General features: G+C 40.7%; 1 long non-coding RNA gene across 1 annotated transcript; it reads right to left on the bottom strand.

Annotated features, from left to right (window-relative positions):
- Positions 1 to 3,775: 3,775 nt before the first annotated feature.
- On the bottom strand, positions 3,776 to 6,249 carry LOC128784891 (uncharacterized). The gene is made up of 3 exons (XR_008429669.1): positions 6,193 to 6,249; positions 4,329 to 4,452; positions 3,776 to 4,147 (listed from the first exon to the last, which is right to left on the bottom strand). It is a non-coding gene; the product is annotated as an uncharacterized LOC128784891 (long non-coding RNA).
- Between the last annotated feature and the right edge of the window lie 1,563 nt (positions 6,250 to 7,812).

The raw sequence follows: 7,812 nt of genomic DNA on the forward strand, positions 1-7,812 counted from the left end.
CTGATGCATCCCACTTTTCTTGTCCTCCTCCCCTTGTGACTCAGCATATTATTCTCCAGTATTCTAGCTACCTTTTATTCTACTCTACCTTTTTTGTAGCCCTGCAATAATTTTTCAGGAGTGACAGTATGCCCTATGACACTTCATGTTCATGTTCTCTTAGGCCAGGCTAATCTGCCTTTTGTCCATCATGAGGTGCTTGCTCTGAGCATCCTGTAATCCCCATACTGTTGCAGGAGTAGACAGCCAGCTTTCCTCAAATGGAATTTCTGCCTGTGTGTTGATATTTTTGGTATGGGCACTCTGATGAAAATAATAAGGGTCTGGAAAGAGATTCATATTATGATTTGACTCTAATCCTTTTGAGAAAGCAATGAATGCATTTCCAAAGAAGTACTTGTTTGAAGGCAACAAAACTTCAAGATTACTCTGTGACTACTTAAAAAATATTAGTACTTCCATCTCATGATTCTTCAGAAACTGAAAAAATGGGCCAGTCCTGATGGGATTTAACAGTGAACTGGTTAACAATTAAAACTTTCAATAACACACAATGGCTATTCACTGAGAGAGTATGCAAAAGAGAAACTGAAATTCTGTTTTCTTCTCATTGCTGTGATTAGAGGTGGGAGGTATCATTTGTTATATTCCCCCATGTAATGGGTCATGCCATAAAGAAGACTTTGGTAAGTGGAAATTCTCCAGTATACCAGGGTATTACAAGATGGGGCCCAAAGAGGCGCATGAGACATTGAAGGCAAGAAGAAGCAATTTCTAAAACTATTTCCTTTTGCAACAGGTCTTGTCTATGCTGTTATGGCCCACGTGCAACACTGGCAAGACAAAAGACAAATATTTTTCAAGTAGGCTCAGGTTAGGACACAGCTGATTGGCTGTGCTTAGGCAACCAGGAAGTCTGCTAGTTAATACTGGTATGCCTTAAGTGACAGGGAATGGAAGAGAAGGGTTGCCCTATGGTTTTACATGCTGAAAATACATGGTAATGTTTGTGAGTTTCTAATTGGAAAGGTATGTGCTGCTTTTCCAGAAAAATTGAGCTAGGGATGTGTTGTAGTTATTTCTGGTAATCACATGAGTTTGCTGGTTTCTTTGCGATACATTATTGTTTAAGAATGTAAAAAGATGGCTGTTCTGGTCATTTTAGGAATAATTCGTTCTTTACAATTTCAGTGTTGTGTTTCCTATAAGCCTTTATTTTGACTGTAAAAATGTAGTTGGAAAATAATGTTAGTCCCTTTGGTTTTTCCATGTTTCAAGTATTATTCAGCTCTAATAAAATCCTATAATTTATAAGTATCTTTGAACAACCACTGCTGCATAGAAAAAAAAATCTCAAGTTCTTAACTGAAGGAGGTGTATGAAGTTTTGACAGCTGACCTGTCTGATAGCAGCTTGAATGTGAATTTTTGAAGGTATAAACCAGTGCAAATGTAAGCATTCTCGATTTTAGTTAGTCAGTGTACATACAAAATGCTTTAAACCTTAGTCTTAACTATTTAAATCAAAATATTGCAAACAGAGTTTTTATCTTTAGAAGGAAGGTTTTAAATGAAGTTTGATGAAGGAAGAGAAACTGAGGGCTAGAGGTGAGAGAAAACATTGCAAAGCAAGGGGTGGGAGCAGGGAGCTGAGGGGAGGGAAGTTGTGACTGGCAGAAGACAGTAAGGAAGACATTTGGACATTGCCACTCAGAGGTGCAGGGTGTTTAGAAGCTCATTTTTTTTTGTGTAGGGGCACTGACACACTAAGCCTGGGTGGCACAATGCTGGAGGTCTGAATGCAGTCAGGAGGATGTGCATGAACAGATTGTGCAGTGTCATAAGAGTGCTCTCATGCCTCTTTCAAAACAGATTTTTGAGCTGGTTAAGCATGTCCAGGACCTATGACTCTGTTGGGTTAGTCTGTGGATGGACAGGATGCAAGCATTGTTTAAAGCCTTTTCTCCCTGCCTCAACTTCTAGTACAGCACTGACTCAGGCAAAAGAATCTACTGGATTTCATCCAGATTTCCTTGTTCTTAGGGCTGTACTTGCTAGAATTCAGACAATGAAATGTGAACTGATTTTGCCAATATGGTTTTTCTTTAGGTTTTGGACCTCTTTGTCTGCTTCTACTACTATAATAAAGGGCCTTTTCCAAAAGTGATGCAACCACAGGTCTGGCAAGCCAGGGTGCTGCTAAAATCAGTGCATGTAGGAATTAGATCTCAGAATGCCAAAACTGCTGGCTCCTGGTCTGTGCTAAAGATCCAGCAGCAGAGAGTTGTGGTAATCTTTCATTGATATCAATCACTCTGGTTGATGGTTTACATGCTCAGCCCTTTGCATCCAGAATCTTCCCCAGAGCAGCTGTTGCCCTTGGTGAGCTAGAAGCACAGCCTAAATATGTTCTGCCCCCCTGCTCTGGGCTAGCTTGGCCAGAGAGCAGCCAGAGTAATAACTCCTCAACAACACCGAGAAGCACAGCTCATTTGGAGGAGAGAAAAAACAACTTTCTTGTTACTCAAATAGCAGCTCTGGTCAACCAGTTAAGGAATGGTGGTGCTTCAACTTCTCCTGCCTACTAATGACCGAGCTCCCAGTCAACTCTAGGGCAACTCTGGAGAAGTGTTACAGAGCTCAGTCTCCTTATGCCCCATGTAGCTGCTGAGACATGTGGGATATGAACATATGATGGTGTGTGGAGGTAGTGACCAATTGCCTGGAAGAAGAGGTGGAGAAAGTTAATAATATCAACAATGTGAGCCGGGGTGACAGCTCCTTTCCGAGCACTCTGTGAATGTCCTGTGAGAGTGTCTGAGCATTTGTAGGGTGTTTACATCCTCTTTTTTCTCTCCAACTAGCTTGCTAACTTGTAGCTTGTTCAGAGCACTGAGATCATGTAACAAAACTGACTCTTGGGAACATTCAAGTTTGTGGAAATATCTTTAAATTCTCCTTCCCAACCAGAATTTCCCAAATCTCTGTTATTTTCCTCCCCAGTGTGTTTGGGGATTTTTGGAAAGTTGGTTTTTGGTTTTGTTTTGTTTTCCTGGTACTCGTATGGTTTGAAGCAATGCAAAGAGAAGTTGCTAATTTGAATACCAAAATTTTAAATGTGGTCTGATATTCACAGAATTAATTATGGCCTTATTGATGTGAGGATTTTTTTTTTTTTTTTTTTTTTAGAACATGTGAAATGGTGCCTTGGTAAAGGAACCAAAGGCTATAACTATTTCTTTGACAAAGTACAAACATGCTTATCTATTGAGCAGATTCAGACCAGGCAGGGTACATGATTTCTGAAGGGTATATGATTTTTATAGAACTGGGGAGGGTGTTTGGAAAGGAACTAGGGATAGAAGAGGATTTGTCTTGGAAGGATTTTCAGAAAAGCTGGGTTTTTCAGGGTTTTTAGTAAGCTGAGAGTGCCAGAGGAAAGATGATGCAAACCAACCTCTCGCTGTTCTGTGGGAGGCTGGGCACACTGGCTGCCTCTGCTGTCCAGTCATGGGGAGTCCCACGGGGGTCTATGTCCAGGACCTTCTGCTCTAGAGGCTGCAGATGCACAGTACCAGCAGGCAGTAGGTATTCTATAGTTAGGGGGACCATCTGTCTGACCAATGATGTTTTCTTGCAAGATAAGTCAGCATGGGATTTGGCTTTGTCCTTTTTCTCTTGAAGTTTTAATTGTTCTACTAATTAATACAACGAAGGTTGAGATGTTGCTTTATTCTATTAGTTTATTTCTAGCTTTTATTTTTTTCCCCTAGCCCTTAAGCCAGTATCATCTGCTTGCTGTACAAAAGCTGAAAAGGCAGGAAGACCTCTAATGGAAAAATGGGTTTGAGTTGATAGACAGGAGATTTTCTGGGTTCTAAAAATATTTTGTTTCATGGTTTTGACCACAGTACTGAAAGAGGTGGGTTTTTTTTTGTTGTTGTTGTTGTATAGCAGCAACAGTGATAATGTAGTGTTGCTATTTGGAAGTATCATGTTTAGTGGGAGTCCAGGTGGGAAATCTGTTGTGCAAACAATCTGCCAAAAAAATCCTCAAGCCCCTGGAAAGACCTTCTCTGCTTTCAGAAGTTTCCAGTTCAAATAACTAAGACAGAAAGGAAGGCAGTCATTGAAGTGCCTTGGAATTGCTGTATAGAGAAGAAAGTTTGGTTAAGCTATATACCAATCTATCTCTTAAATGGCTAGAAAAATATAGAACCTATAAACATGTATAAATCTATCCTTTCCATGTTTATGGGGCCTTTTATGACCTGAGAATACTTTTCCATCAAAATAGACTACACTAGGGTGAGCATTCAATTACAGCACCTGTGTCCAAAGAGCTTGTAAAAGCAACATTCTCTCATTCAGTTAGCATTGGATATGGCTGATGAAGGTGATAAGGAACCTCTATGATCAAGGAATAGGAATGGCTCTTCTATAGGAACATTTCCTGTATGGGGAAGAAAGAAAAAGTATAAAACACAGTTGCTGCAGCACAAGCACAACTATTTCTGTTGTTTTATGTTGTATTTACCAGGAGTTGTCCAGAATATGAAAAGATAGAGTTGTGTGGGCTCTAAAATGTTGGTCAAAATTCAAGCAGAAGGCTAAGAATTATTTTGTTGCCTTTTTTTTTTTTTTTTTTTTTTTGGTAAATGTAATGTTGCTTTCCCCTTCATCGTCACATGTTGATGTTTATTTAACAATTCTTGTCTGCTCCTGAGTTGGTTTGGGGGCAAGCAATCCAGTATTGTGGAGATGCTAGCTCTGGTATTCATGCACAAACAGAGAACTGTTCATAATCCTCTTCCCTAGCTCCATCCTCCTCAGCATGGAGAGAAAGTATTCCAGACAATAGCTTCTGTATTTTGTAAACACACCGAAGGTCATAAAAATATACAGTGCTAACATTAGCTCTGGCTTTTCAGCCTTTGCTACCCTCATTTGACTCCATATGATTGCATAAAAAGGTGAATGAATAGCTGTTTTCAGCCTTGGCAGTGAGGAAAAAGTGAGTTTAAGCACTTCTGTGGTAGGAAAAACATTTTCTCTGTTGGTGCTACTGGCTTTGGAGAGTCCTGTTTGCCTTTTTTGTTTATCTGTCCTGCCTGCTCTGAGGACAACCATAATAGGCTTTTGCCTAGAGTTTTACTTGAGTGGTGAGAAAAAAGTCTTCTGTTACCTGTGGTTAGATACAATTGTTTTACCCCTTGGTTAAAGTTTGGATACTCTGCTGTCTGGGGTCATTCATTTGACTGCATAAGTGGCAAACATAGCAAGAATGGAACATTTAGCAGAGTCTAAATTTTTAATGGCACAGGCTTGCCCTTTCCCACTCTGATAGGTTTTTATTCTATGAGTTTTATTCTGTAAAAGTAATGAAAGAAATCTGTGCTCTCTTTGAAATATTTGATGAGCTCTTTCAAGAGAGGCATTAAGTTACATGTCAACAAACTGAAGTCAGGCCTATAAAACAGCCTAGTTTTCTCGTAACATTTACTGATTTCCAGGCTCTGTGTATCTCTGTCAAGCCTGGCAAGGCAGCAAGGACATCTGTTTCTGCAAATGAGCAGAAGGTGTGTTTCATACTATGGTATCATATTTCTACTCTAAGAACTTTCAGGACATGGCTTCTGTGTGTTTAAGGTTGGTGGCAAACAGTGTGAAAAATATGGAAAGCTACTCCTGCTGTTAAGTTACACCCCTTCCTCTCCTCTCTTGTTAAAAGTTTCTTACCTACCCGCTTAAAGAACAGGTAGCGTTAAGGTGCTAACTTGCCCCAGCCTATGTAAAAGGATTTGGACTTCCATAACCCCACTGTAAGTTGATGTGTCCAAGTGGGCTGTTGGAAAGAGCTGCATTCAAAATTGGCAACTAGCTCTTTAAACCCTTGTTTTCAGTAACTTTTGTTTGGAAATGTATGATCTAAAATCTGCTGTCTTAGTTAAATTTGAAAAGTTTGCCTTTTTAATCTTGTTTTCTCTGCATTGCTCTGAGGATGGCATCCTGACCCCATTGCAGCCAACAGCAAAACTCTTATTTGACATTAGTAAGAGCAGGATTGGACTCCCAGTGCTCTGCATCTTGCTTGCAGTGCACAGTCAGCTTCTCAGCTTTTCAAAAGGTTAGTCTTAGTAGAATAAATCTGAAAAGTCAGCAGGTTTGGGGACCTCTTGCCTTAGCCAGGTACCTGGAATCCCAGAGCCATAATTTACACAGTGGCTTAACCCTGGAGCTGCAGTCCAGGGCAATGGCCACAAAACTGCATTCCTCTCTGGGGCAGCAGCACTTCCAGACCATTTCTTCCTTGCATGGAGCTAGGGAGCCTTGGGCTCTCCAGAACCTACAGGCGGGTGAAGGTTGTCACCATCCAGGCTGCTGCATTACTGGAGCTGATGAAACAATGGGCAGTAGTGTCATATTGTATGAGCACTTCTGCTAGCAAACAGTGCCATTCTGCCCCATTTGGTGTATTCCTTGCTCCTCTGGAGTCATGGAGAAAGAATGTCTTTGCTTAAGTCTGTTAAACATTACAGGATCTCATCCCTTGTATTTGGCCAGGTACTTCTTTTACATAAGCCTTGCAGTCTTTTTAGTCCAGCTCTGTACCTCTAGCTTCCTTCTTAATTCTGCCTTTCCTTTTGGACTGACTTGAAATCCAAGGCCATCCCATACTGTTGTTATTTAAAGATGTGACTCCCCATGCCCTTAAAATTCTTGTAATTCTTTAGTTTTGCACTAAAACCAGTAATAGCTTAGAAGGAAAAATAAAAAGAGAGCACTTCATGTAACCCGAACTTCAGCTCCCCTCATCATTGGCTCCACTTTCACAGCTTGTGATGTCAACACAAATCTTGAAGATTAAGAACTCATATCAAGTTTCCCTGGCTGGCTTTAAGTTACCCTACTGGGAAATGTTGCTGTTCTCTCTGCCAAGTCCCTTTTGCTCTCTGCCAAGTTAAATTTTAGGAAGTTAAATAAATAAATAAATAAATAAATAAATAAGGTCTGAAGAAAAGGTTTCTACTGAAATGAAATGCATGTGGGCCTCCAGAGCAGGCTGTACAGTCTTCTGGCCAGGATTTGTCAGCATAATACCTGCACACCATCAGGAGTTCTGCTGCATCCCATGGTACCACCACAGCCATCACTCCTCCTCCCTAATCTAGGCTTGGACTTCAGGTGCTCTTGGTTCTTGCCTAGCTGCTCTAGGTCTGCACTTTCTCCAACACTGGGATGTTCTCAGACTTTGTCTTTTCTCTCTTCTCCCCACACCATCAAATAAGAAAATACAAGCTGCTGCACTGTGTCTCCTTGGGTACCCCTGGGCTTTAGTGTTTTGAAATGATTTGGACTGGGTGGAGAATTTGATTTCTCTAAATAAATCTGAATTTTTTAAGGTCTAAAAATGAGATTGTGATGAAGTTTAATCCAGAATGGAAGCAGTGGTGTGTTTTTACTTATAATGTGTTTGCATACATCCAACACAAGAACTTGTTTTTTTTCAACTGCATTCTCAAAATACAAACTTGTGTTGAAAGTAAATAGACCCAATCCTTGCTCTCATCTGCACCCAGCCATGCTGTGGTCAGCAAGTGAGGAAGCTCAGTCTGGATGTGTTTTGACAGCAGCACCAAATCTTACACCTCGCTATGCACTCACTACTAATCCCACACATTGCTTGTTATCTGCTTGTTCCCATACTTCAGGACAGAAACTGTACCTTTTGGGGATTAAAACACATAAGAGGAAGGACTAATTTAAAGAGTGATTGGGAGTAAAGGGTCCAGATTCTGGGATGGGTTCCTGC

Source organism: Vidua chalybeata, chromosome 3, assembly GCF_026979565.1.
Source record: "Vidua chalybeata isolate OUT-0048 chromosome 3, bVidCha1 merged haplotype, whole genome shotgun sequence".
NCBI classification, from domain to species: Eukaryota; Metazoa; Chordata; class Aves; order Passeriformes; family Viduidae; genus Vidua; species Vidua chalybeata.